Consider the following 13,919-nt stretch of genomic DNA (forward strand, 5'->3'; position numbering starts at 1 on the left):
TCTTAGGTATTATTACGTAACGTTTAAGAGCACATAATGTACATTTTTGTTTTGTTTTTATTGATGAAATGTATAATTTGGACGTATTACAACGTTTAAAAAGTAAAAATTGCTATGCATTTTTAGCTAAAAAACGTAAAATATGTTTACAACTCTTTTATATCAAAAGATATTTGTATCAATGCATTTTTATAATTGTATTGATAAGGGATTTCGATTTTAGACCTTTTAACCTACCCCCAAACCTAAACCTACCCATTTTATAGCGAATATGAAAAGATAAACTGTAAAAGACTGAAATATGCAGGGAAATTACCATTTTAGTGGCAATAGTATTAAAAAGATATAGTCGCTAATCCCCCTCCTACCTCTAAACCTAACCATATCTACTCCTTAAAAACATGTACAGTGTAAAGAAAAACATGACAGAAAGGTAAGTTCAATCACAATAATTTATTTATTGCAAAAATATCAAAAGCAGTACCAAATGTAAACAGATATAGCAGCAAAACAGATATAGCATCACTTTAACATTGAAGTTCACATAGTATGCTACACTACCTCCACTGGTGTTACCAGGGACTCAAGGAGAGCCTCTACACTGACATCCTCCTCACATGTCCTATTTTGACTGAAATTGCTAGAGGTGTCCCTGTCCTGGATGTAAGGCTCCAGAAAGTTTAGAATGGACATAAACTTCCACCTCCGATTGCCTCCTGCTGCCCCTGAACCTGACCTCTTTCTCTTCATTTTTCTCTCTTTTATATGTGTCCCTCAGGTACTTCCACTTTTTACGACATTTTTCTACTGAAATTTATATGGACAAAAAGATTAGTCCGTTTAAAAAACAAAACAAAAACAAAACAACTGAAGCAAGAAAAATATTCTGACTGCCAGACATTAACATTACATATATACATTTTAACAAACAAAATGGTTTGCAAGCTATAGGCTACATAGCTTTTTCCTTATTTTCTAACTAGTTGTCTAGGTCAGTGGTTCCCAACCCTGGTCCTGGAGGCACCCCAACACTGCACGTTTTGCATGTCTCCTTAATCAAACACACCTGCTTAAGGTCATCAGCTCATTAGTAGAGACTTCAAGACAACATTCTTCAACTCTCGGCACGAGAAAAAAACGGCCGAACGCTCAGTGCGAAAAAGACGCTCAGCGCTCGGCACATTCCTGGCGTTTTAAAAAATGCGGCGCTCCCATTGAGAACAACTGAAAAAATACGCTAGCCGCGGGGAAAAACACTTTGGTGGACACAGGGCCTAAATGCTGCGATTTCAATATTCATAAGAATTTATTTAAGGATCATAATTAATTAATTAAGGATTAATAAGTCTGTAAAGTTTACATTTTAGGTGTCGTCAATACGTCAGTATTGTACATTAAAATGCTGAAAATACATCAGTATCGTGCGTTTTAGTGCCTGTGAAAACGTGTGTTGTTATTTGACTTAAATTCCAAGTGTTTCAATGCAAATCATGACCAGTACAAGGTACAGAAAGACAAATAGTAATAATAATAATAATAATAATAATAATAATAATAATAATTAAAATAAATAAGTTCTGAAATTAAAAAGTTAGCTATGCACACATTTTTTGAAGTCATCCACATGCATTTTACTGTATCAATTTATCAACTGATATTTAATTTTAATGAAAAACAATTATGAAAATTCCTAAAATATTACTTTAGTACTGAAAGATTGAACTGTATGCACATTGTGTATTATTATTTGAAAAACTCAAAGTTAAAAGAATTGGTTCAAATTTCACCTTCCACAAAAGCAGCATATTAATTCAAAAAGACTGGATTTTCTATAGAATGCATGCGATTACTTATTACTAGTAGTACAGAAAGATAAATAATCGGAATAAATAAAATAAAAAGTAATTTTAAAAAGTAATCTACATGCTACTGTATTAATAGTAACAATGTATCAATTGAGAGTTCATTTTAATGTAAAAATTATGAAAATTCGTGAAGAATTACTTGAGTGAGTACTCAAAGACTGACGGAAACCAGACATGAATACGAAACAGTCTTAATGTGATATAAATGCGGCTAATGATGGCAAAGCTAAAAAGAGCACAGGCGTCAGACAGACTTGCACCTCGTCAAAAAGCCATGCAGAGAGCGTACAAACTTCCTCAACTTCAGAAAGCGTCATGTGAGAATGACTAATGCACACTATTTTTTCTAAAGGTCACTCCTTATGAGGTATTAGCAGTGCGTTTGTGGTACAGCCCTCTCTTCAGTGAACTGTAATCATGCAGACGCTACTCTAACAACCAGACTTTAATTAAGAAAGCACATTTCTTATTAATACTTGTAAGAGAAGTCATTTAAAAAGCTGGAGAAAGTGACCCCACAACTTATCAACCTCTCCTTCACTGTTCTTTCCTCTCTTTCCTTCTTTTTATTTAATGAGTTTTAGCACCACAGAACCTTATTTAACTCCCTCAGGAGCGAAACCACAGAGTCCTTCACACTCGCAGACTAACCAGGTCATCTCACACACACATACTGTCAGTGGGCAGCCCGTTGCTCCCTTATATCACCCTCAGAGCCGTGGGAACGGTCGCTAAGCAACAGCGAGTGGCGACAGGGCTCTCTGGGCCTCGTGGGATCTCATTTACGGACCGATCATAAGACCTCAGGAGAGTCTGAAACTCCTACCTGCTCTACAGAACTGACCTTCACACACACACAAACATTAAAACCGTTGGCCACACAGGTTTAGTTAGACCCATGAGGGCATTTTAACACAATGTTGATGTGTGTGTCCATGTACTGTAGGGCCTTTTCGCTGCCGGATATCAAGGTTAATTGTGATGATAAAGCAACGCTTAAACATTAAACTCACACTGGCTCACAGGACCGGAACATTTTAATGTCTTTTGAATGATTGGTTATATACTGGTTAATGCATAACTGGAGTGGATAGCTACATCGGATGGTCATTGCAAATGTTACTGTACATTTAATTCCAGGTTCAGCGCTCAAATTAATAGATCAATTTGTACCAAAAGGACCAACATTTCTAGGTAAATGTAACATGCCTGTAGCGTCTGGACCAATCAAAAACACAATTTTTCATTTGATTTAACAAATCAATTATTCATTAGATTAACAAACATTCACAGACCCCTCACCCAATAAACATACTGGGTGCCAAGTTGTCTGTGAATGAGGCCCAGGACCCTGGTCCCCATGGCAACCACGACACCTCTGCTAGACCGGATCCATTTACGACCTAATGGCATGTTGAGAATTTCCCCTCGCACTACTCTTTCATAAGGAAGAGAGACAGTGCACAGTAGAAATTGACTCTTTTCTGATTAATAAATAGGAAAACCTTTCTTTGAATGAACACACATATCCTTCAGATCATGGTGTATGTTGTCTTTGAGATATTATACTGTTTTATGCAGGCTTATGATCAAAACACTCCTGATTCGGAGAATAAAAACACACAATTTACGAATCAGAAATCAGCACAGACAATTTTAAGCTCTTACATGAAGTATTATAATAAAGAAGAACATTTTAAATTGTATTTTGTTAAGCGTATTCATTAGCTCACTCGCATTAGTCACCTAAAAAGTGCTTGAGTGATGGAGCTTGGAGAAGAAAGAGAAAGGAAGAGAGAAATCAGAACAAATCATTCATAAAAAAAGACCTGCAGTGCATTAAATTGTATATAATCAAATAAATGCAGTGCAAATATGCATGACAGAATGATAAAATGACAGATAGAACGACGGACGGATGGACGGATGGATATTCAAGCACATTCAGTCAATGGATGAAATGACAGAATGATGGATGGATGAAACAATAGATAGATTGATAGCTAAATAGAACAATAGATAGAATGATGGATGAATGGATGGAACAATAGACAGACAGATGTTGTGGAAAATGCCAGAAAGGATTTAAAAACAGACCTCAATCAAGATCTTTTGACAGAATTTCATTAAGTAAGGTGACATACAGTATCTGCACACATGGAAAGACCTGTCTCCTCTGATAGGAAAATTATTACAATGCCTTAAAATTCAAATATTTGCAATTATTTTTGTGTAAATATATCTCTAAACTTAACACATAATCCTCCTGGGAGCAATACACCGAGATGATTTTCCACAGGGATAGAAAAAGCACTGCATAAAGAGAATGACCCTGTACCACTCCACCCACCCCTTCTGCAAAATAAATAAACGAATTGAGAAACACTTGTGCCACAGCTCCTGTGATTTGGATTCACAGATCTGAGTTGTGTTTATTTTAATCAGTCTAGAGGAAGGCGCTCCAGCTAATGTGTTACCTCAGCAACAGCCACCATCTGGAGTTCCACCCTGTAATTACTGAGACCTGATCTCCAGTTCAGAGTTACACTCCATCAGCCACTGATACACACACACAGTGTCAAAAACATCTTCCACAAACCCACAGTTCACCCATCACCCACTCAATCTCCTCATCTTTATATCCTCTAATAAGCTCTCAAACATGTACACAGCGGAAATGTTCCCCCTGGAGGAAGCTACTGCTGAATACTATCTTCCACTTTTTGCAAGCAATCCCTCCCTTATCCAAGACTTCTACCTTCTCCACTGATGTATTTGTATGTTTTGAAATGGCAGCTTTGCAGAGGAGCTCTGTCTGGGGGAAGAAGGTCTTTGCTGAAGAAGATTGGCTGGAGGTGGTGATGGGGGGTGTGTGTGTGTGTGTACAAGCGGAAAAGAGTCTGCGATCTTCTGCTATGGCCATCATACTCACTTGGGAACAAGCACAAAAATAAATTTCACACACACTTTTGCAACTGAAGACAAACCACATACCCATACACAAACACATCTGTTTCTCTGTGGTGTGGATATTCAATAGAGCTAATGATTTTGAGACCGTAATCCTAAACCACCAAACCCTCACACGTTATCGTATTTACATTTAAATGATTAAGGATTAGATGCTTAGTGCATTTTTTAAAGGTTGTTATTTTCCTTAGACATTATTTGATTCTCACAATTCAGGGAAAAAAACTGACATACATTTAATTGGCTATCTAGATGAGGTTTATTATTATCTTTATATTGTTATTATAAAATATGCCTTTATATTTATTATTAATAAAATGATATTGTATTATTATTATTATTATTATTATTATTAACAATAATAACAATTTCATTAAATAATAATATAATTATTGTATTTTATTTCATTTCAATCTATAATTCTTCATTTAGAGTGAAAGTGAACACACACCCGGAGCAGTGACTTAGATATAAATTATAAAAATAATTATACACACACACACACCATTGAATGGTCCTTAGAATTCAGTCTAAACCTGGTACGCATATGCACGTTTACTTCTAAATAAGGACATATATTATCATATATCTTTATAATATTTATATAATGCATATTATATATACGGTATGTTTTTAAAATATATTTTCTTTCACTTGGATCTAGAGTTATTCATTAAGTAAATTATACACAAAAACAAGTGTGTGCATATATACACACTACTTTCTTTTTGTATGTACATCCATCCATTTTTAAACCTAGGTAAGACTGCAGAGATATTTTACAATATTTAAATTAGTATTTTATAAACATAAGGTTTTATTTAGATAAAAATAATCTTAGAATGTTACAAAAACATACAATCAGACTAGCATCTAAGTATCTAAGTATGACTTCTCTACTTCCAAATACAAAGCAGAAGTTCCCTGGTCCCAGAGTGTGTGTGTCAGGCATAGTGTGCATTTGTGTGTTGAAAGCAATGAATTGTGTTTGTGCCTGTCCTTCCCTCTTTATCTGCCTTCTTTCATCATTCAGATTACCATCAAGGACTCCTCCCACTGTCCTTAAATCACTCTCTTCAGGCCATATCTCTCACTCTTGTTCTGTGCCTCTCTTCTATGATGAACTGCTGGGCTGGACCGACTTCTGATCCACAACTGACCTTACTGTCCAGCTGACAGATAGTCATTTATATCCGCACAGGTTACACACACACACACACACACACACACAAAAACACAAACAAACACACACACACACACACACACAAACAAACACACACAAGCACACACACACTCTTTCCTTTCCTCTTTCCCTCCTGCACAGCTAAAATACAGTGTGACTGCAAAATAAATTTTACCCGAGTTGTGACTTTGCAGGATTTTATTTTGTTTAGTGTTTATTCACATGACTCATCTGAACAAACCAATTCAATAGAATGAGTCAGACATTTCAAATAGCATTTGAGTATGGGCTGTGAAGGACTATTTCATTTCTTGGTTCTACCTCTAATAAGACACCATTTTGATGAATGAACATTGATCTGAATCATGAGTAAATGATTCAGTGATTCATTCCTTAATCACAAAAAGACTCCTACTGCTGTCACAAATGTAACTTGCAGAAAGAGTCACAGAATGAAATTGATTTTAGTGAACAGACTCATGGGATCCATCCGAGCAGTTTCTGAAATTCTAATCTTGCTGACAATACTCAAATGATAATGTGCAGTTAAAGAAAAAATAAAGACATGTTTACAAGAATATTATTGCATTATTATTATTATTCTAAATCACAAATTTTTTTTAGCTTTCAAACACTTCTGTGCATCAAGTCCCAAAAGGTATCAGGGCAGAGACAGAGGCAGATAACAAAAGAATATAGAATATAGTTTTAGTATGATTCTATAAACGAATAAGTGACTCCAATCCTGTATGTGCTCGTGTCTACCAGAAGTGATTTCTCTAAGAGCACGGTGATAGCACCTTTCTATATCTCAAGAGATGAGAATGGCTCTTAATACATCAAACTACAGACCTGAGCTAAAAGAACAAACAAACATAATGCACTCAACAAAAGATGCTCTGTAGCTCTCACTCAACTGGGAGCGCAGAGATACAAGCAAACAGACTGGAAGGGTTCTCTATAGAGTACATTTATAAAGCATCAGTCTATTCTAAAAGTAGGGGGTGTGCGATATGACGATTTTTGATCGTGGACGATAAAAATGTCTCCACGATCTGCTTTTGAAGAAATATCGTAGGCTAGTATCGTGCTACAGCGCACATTCTATCAGCTGCAGTTCTGGCGCCTCCATCTCAATATACTGCACAATGCCAAATACATTCACATCAGTGTTAACTCAGCGGTAGAGTTACTCTCACGGGACACTGCACTTATTCGCAACCACAAAAGTACATTATTTGCATCTGCTTTAAAGCCTTACTGATTAAACGTTTCATTCATTTGCTGTTCTGACGTGCGCTTTTTCTGTACACTAAACGTACACTAAATGTACACCGCGCACTAAAAAACCTGTTAAACAGCACCTGATCACTGAACTAAGTTATCTTTAGCGCTAATACTGTCAAAACACACAAGGTTTATGGATAGGCTCAGTTGGTTTTGTCTAAAATGAAAGTTAACAGCTGAGAGAAAACGGATGTGTGCCTGTATATTATATGCGTGCAGGTCTTAAAGAGACAGTACTAAACATGCTGCCGACTGTCATTAAAGGGATAGTTCACCTTAAAATTTGATTTCTGTCATTCTTTACTCACTCACATGTTGGCCCAAACCTGTATTAATTTCTTTCTTGTGCTGAACACAAAAGAAGATACCTGCTAAATACATCTATTGTTCCTGAAAATAAATCAGTATTTGTTTTATTTGTATATTATGTGTAATTGTAATGTGTATCTTTCTTCTCATTTTTTAATAACAGATAAAATAATGACAAAGATTTTTATCTTCGTCCACTTTGGCCTAAATATCCACCATTCATTTTTTATATTTTGTTACCTTGAAAGGCTTTGTCTTTATAATAGGGAAATTAGTTTGGCTGTAATGCTCAAACAACTTGCAAAATAGTAAAACCAACATAACAAAGAATCATGATAAAATCGTGATATTTCTAAAAAAATTAATAAATAAAAAAATTGATATATTTTTGCCATATCGCCCACCCCTATCTAAGTCACTGTGAACTCAAATATTGCACACCCTATAACAAAGAGTTTTTGAGATTGCATGAGAAATTTCAGTCTTCATAAAAGTTAAAACCATAATGCAGTACAACATACTAGAGATTTTTATTATTTTTGTGCACTTTTTCCATTTATAATGACACTTTTTCCATTTATAATTACACATAATATATGTGTAATTATACACATATATTATGTGTATAATTACACATAATTACAGGAAGCGATAAGAGAGTATGGGATTTTGAAATGTCGCAAGCCGTATTCGAACTTGAGTTCCCCACATGCTCACCACAGCTCAATTTGTCTAAGCACATGGGCTTTGATGATTACACAATGTTTAAACCTGAGGAAAAGAAACAATTTTCAATCTACAATTGCTATGCTAAAAAACACAGCAATCAATACAGAATATAAATAAATAAGATTTGCAAATTTTTTCTGCTGTTGTTTGCTGACCCTTGTTTGCTGGTGGTTTAAAATTCCACCTGCTTTCTAAACCTTGACAGATAAAAGACCAAAATGGACTGGAGGGTTTTTGAAAATGATCTTGAACCTAGTGAATGGAAGAGGTCCAGACTGCTGGAGAAAAACACACTGACAATGATACATTACACATACTGTATTTTCAGCTCTATTCACAATGACAGTGACTAGATTGAGGGACGTTGATATTCTTGTTTGTACTACTAAGTTTTTCTACTGCTGGTTGCCCTAAAGTTATTATATACATAAATATTATCAGTCAATATCAGAGATTTTTGTAATGATTGGTATCAGACAATGTGATATATTGATCAATATTGAATTGTAATATGTTTAGATGACCATTGCCATTATCTAATACTCATTTAAAGTCAATCTTTAAAAACACTAAGGATTTAATACCACTATTAAATGGAATCTTTTGGAATTTTTAAAATGAATATCCATTTTATTGCTAGATTCACTAGCCTTTAAAACAAGCGATTTCAGTTTTTAATTTAATTTTTAGTTTTTTCTCTTTGTCTTAAGTCGCACGGGTATATTAGTAGCAATAGCCAACAATACACAGTATGGGTCATAATTATCTATTTTTCTTTTAAGCTAAAAATCATTAGGATAATAAGTAAAGATGATGTTCCATGAAGATATTTTTACCATAAATATATCAAAACCTAATTTTTGATTAGTAACATGCGTTGCTAAGAACTTCATTCGGACAACTTTGAAGGCGATTTTCTCAATATTCTGATTTATATCTCATATTCCAGATATTCAAATAGTTATATATAGGGCAAATATTGTCCTATCCTAACAAATCATACATCAATGGAAAGCTTATTTATCAGCTTCAGCTTTCAGATGATGTATACATTTCAAAAATTCAATTTAAAAAAATTGACCCTTATGACTGGTTTTGTGGTCCAGGGTCACAAATATGGCGAAATATCAGCAATCTATCGGTTATCAGGGAAAAATTGGATCATCGGTACAGTTCATTTTTTAACAGTCAAATTGGTCACACTTTATTTTATGGTTCAGTTCTCACTATTAACTATGACATTTGCCTCAAAAACTCCTAATTACTGCTTATTAATAGTTAGTAAGGTAGTTGATAAGTTTAGGTATTGGGTAGGATTAGAATATAGTCATGCAGAATATGTGCTTTATGAATACTAATAAACAGCCAATATGCTAGTAATATGCATGCTATCAAGTAACTAGTTAGTGAGAATGGGTCCCTATACTAAAGTGTTACCAACAAATCCTTACTGAAAATGAATGTCTTCAAGTGTCTGAGTATTTGTCCTGAGGTTTTGCCCACTGTGTCACACCACCACACTGACTGTTAAAGACACTGAGAGAGGCACTAAACGTGGCACTCACTAGAATATTTTTATCCTGACATTTGACCCCTGCAGTGTAAAACCCGTAAACAATGTGAGAGTACCTAATAGCTGGTTTTGAGCTAAAACATACAGTCAAAAACGTATGATTCACATCGCCTGTTCTCTATCGCTCTGGAGTGTGTGAAAGACAGCTGTGGGTTCAGATGTGTTCAAATCTACTGCAATCAATGAATTGACACAAAGCATCTACCAACACAGCTGCTGTATATATAAACATAGGGTTGAGTAAAATACACGTATGGAAAAACATACAAATACACATAAAACTGTCAAATCACAGAGAAAATCTGCACCGGTCAAGTCTAAAAACACCCTTGCATCTCTTCCAGGAAATGTTATATTCACTCAGATAGACACTGGAAGAAAACAGCAGACATGAAACATAATTTGTTTAATTGGAATGTGAAAAGAGCGTGAAGACAGTTGCGCAAATTAACAAACAAATTGTTTAACTATGTATATTAGTTCCTCGAGGTCACACAAGGTGTGTGTTCAAGTGAATGTGCTTTTCGAGTGTTTTGCTAGTGGCGATTTCAAGAGCTGCCATGGTAAGTTACAGACAGAACAATGAGACACTCAAAACTGGTCATTTTGCACCCATGGCTGAGTGAGACACTTCACTAACGCTGCAGTAACATTGTGACGCACAATGTCTATATTGCCACACAGAACAAAAGCTGATGAAATGCCTTCTGAATTTTTCTTTCTTCAATTTCCCCTCGAGGATCGATAAAGTGTGACTGTCTATTCACGAAGCAAGAGGCTGGAGCATATATGCATCATAACATAAGCATGATAAATTATTATATGTAAGATTATTAATGGCTGAAAATATGGTCATGCACTCAAAGCTCAATCAATACTGTCCAGATCAATACAGGACAAGGAATGGAGGTAATGAAGAATAAAAAGAGACGTACTGAGGGATGAAGAGAGGAAGAATGAGCTGATGGAGATAAATAAGTGACATGAAAAGGAGGAGAAAATACTGAAGAATACAAAATATTTAAGTACTAAAGAAGAAACAGTCCAACTCACTGAAATCCACTGCATGAATATCGGTAAAAATGTACATGCATCATAGCCAGTGTAAAGCATCCTACCTGAATTTCTTTCTTTTATTTAAAAAAAAAAATTTCTTTCAACATTTGAATGGTAGTGTACATTAATTAGTAAATAAATGTTTCAAGCAAACTGTTGATGCTGACAAATCTGAGAAAGAAATAATGAATTATTAAATAAATAAAATGTAGTAATTGTTGCTCATCTCATGTCTTCCCAAAGTATATGACTTTCCTTTTTACATAAAACACTAAAGGTGAATTTATAAAGCAAAATTCTTGAGTCAGACTATTTCAATGAATTAGATGATCAAGACCATGTGTCTCCCCGCCGTCTCCCTGGGATGGGTCCCTGGCCTGGGCTGCACTACACGTCTCACTGTTTTAATGCATCACAAACTAGCTGAGACATATATACACAACACACACACACACACACACACAAAAACACATACACGGGGTAAGTGTGCCGTGTGGGTGGGCTGGGTCACTGACCTGGGCTGCACTACACGTCTCACTGTTTTAATGCATCACAAAGTAGCTGAGACATATATACAACACACACACACAAAAAAAAAAAACACATACACAGGGTAAGTGTGCCGTGTGGGTGGGCTTGGTCCCTGACCTGGGCTGCACTACACGTCTCACTTTTTTAATGCATCACAAACTAGCTGAGACATACACATCTACACATTAAAAACATAAATAAAAAAATAGACATATAAGGTAAATGGGGCATGTAGGTAGTGGCCAGGGATGGCTGGTGTTTTGGGGGGGGTTTAGGCCTATTAATCTGTTAAAATACTATTTCATTTGCATGCTTCCTCCCCCACCTCTAGACACAATGTCACATGCACGCACACGCGCACACACACACGCACATGCATGCTCACAGACACATGAATGCAAATACAGGAGCTAATCGGAATGGACTTGTAATGTTGGCTATCAGTATATGTTTGTTTGTCCAAGTGAGTCTATATTTGGCACATGTAAATATTGCCACTTTCTTTACTTAGCCTATGTTTCTTACTTTTATGTTATATGTTTGGTCCATGTGATTCTGTATTTGGCACATGTAAACATTGTCACATTCTTTACTTACATAATAAAAAAATTAAAAAAAGATTATCAAGACCACAAAAACAAAATGATTTGTTATCCTGAGATTAACCTCCTTACTGGCTTAATGGAAACATTTCTAAGAAATGTTGGACTGTTCCTTACAAAAAGCTATTGTATGAATTCAGAGGACTTCTTAGAGTATGGACCACAAATCATATGGACCACTTTTTTTTTTTATACCTTTATACTTACTTTTTAAAGCTAGAAAGATTCATTCATTATATTTGCATTGAAAACACTGTGCAGGATATTATTAAACATGTTTTGTGTTCCATGTTCCACAATCATGAAGGCCTGGACCAACACGAGGGACCCTTTAATCCTTTAAGACCAGGTATATGCAGCAAAAAATCTCAACTGACCACCTGTGATTGAATCAGCGAGGCGGATGTTAATTGCAGGTATAAACAGGGTCATACACACAAAAAAGTACTGAGCAAGAGAGGAAGAAAAAAAGAGTTAGCAAGGAATAGAGGGAGTAAAGAGAGGTAGTGAGGAATGGCACGAGTGAAAGGACGAGAAAAGAGAGGTAGTGAGGTATGGAGAGGTGGGTATTGAGGGATGGACGTGTAAAGAGCTGGACATTGAGCAGAAGGCAGAAAATCAATGGTGAATAGCGGCTAAAGTGGAATCTGAACTCTGCCTGAAGTCATAGACTGTGACGGAGGAACGAGCAGAGAGTAAGGAAGCGAGAGAAGGATGGGATGATGAGCGCAGAAACGGAAAACAAATCCACAGCAGGCAGAGTAGCCACAAGCTAATTAAAATCAGAGGAGCAGGGGAAATCAATCGATTCAGGAGAAAAATCGAGGCTGTAATCAAGAGATTAGCTCAGGAGCCATCAGTTTCACAACAACTTGCTAATGATCACTAAAGCAAAGGCATGAAACTGAAGAATTAAAAATATATGGAAATACGTTTGAAGATCCAACCCTCAGCAGCTGGGCAACAGGCTAACAATGTAATATTTCAAAGTCTCCATTTTAGATATTGGGAATATGTCTGCATGTACAATGTGTATGCATGTATTAAAGGGGTCATATGATGCGATTTCAAGTTTTCCTTTCCGCGTCTTCTCTCTTTGACTTTCGCTTCACATCGACGCATCTAGAGCTGCTGCACGCTGCGATAGAAGACTTTAGCTCGCGTTTCGGGACAGTTGACAGAATTGTCAATAGCCTGATCGGTCATTGTTGCATCGTCACAAAAATGTATTATTTTCACGTCTTTTTAAGCCATTCGGTACTCGCGCTCTCCAGAGGCGCGTGCGCTCACAGTCACATCCAAAGCACGTACTGCAAGTACCAAATTGAGAAAGTACTGTCGGTTTTGTCTTAAGTTAATGTAAACAGTTGCAAAATAAAACGCATGAGTATCAGTATTGGATCCGTGAAATAGGTCTTGTGACAGCAGCCTAAATAAAGCTGTGCCGTCTTTTATTAATGTTAATCAAACAACAAAAGACAGAGAAAATCCCTTACTGCTCTTGACTAAATAATGTTTTGTTGAATAACTTTTAATGTTAATTTACAGTTTATTCAATTTCTGTAGCCTATTTAAAACACGTTCATAATTTAGAAAATGTAGTTAATACTTGCATCATTAATGATTTATTTTATCCACCCGCGACCCACCCGCAAATAATCAGAATGCATTTTTTTATTACCCGACCCACCCGATCCGCGGATTATCCGCAGCGCCCGCGGATATAACCGCCATCCGCGCATCACTAGCGCACGCATACAGACAGCCGCATCGACAGCACGCTAATACCTAATTGAGTTCCCTTACGCTTTTTT

The 13,919-nt window shown here is 36.1% G+C and overlaps 1 protein-coding gene across 1 annotated transcript in view; it reads right to left on the reverse strand.

Moving 5' to 3' along the window:
• Positions 1 to 13,919, reverse strand: part of LOC107738859 (probable assembly chaperone of rpl4) — a 74,823-nt gene that overhangs the window by 1,401 nt on the left and 59,503 nt on the right. The window lies entirely within an intron of this gene.

This window comes from Sinocyclocheilus rhinocerous, unplaced genomic scaffold, assembly GCF_001515625.1.
Source record: "Sinocyclocheilus rhinocerous isolate Xijiao unplaced genomic scaffold, SAMN03320098_v1.1 scaffold2059, whole genome shotgun sequence".
NCBI classification, from domain to species: Eukaryota; Metazoa; Chordata; class Actinopteri; order Cypriniformes; family Cyprinidae; genus Sinocyclocheilus; species Sinocyclocheilus rhinocerous.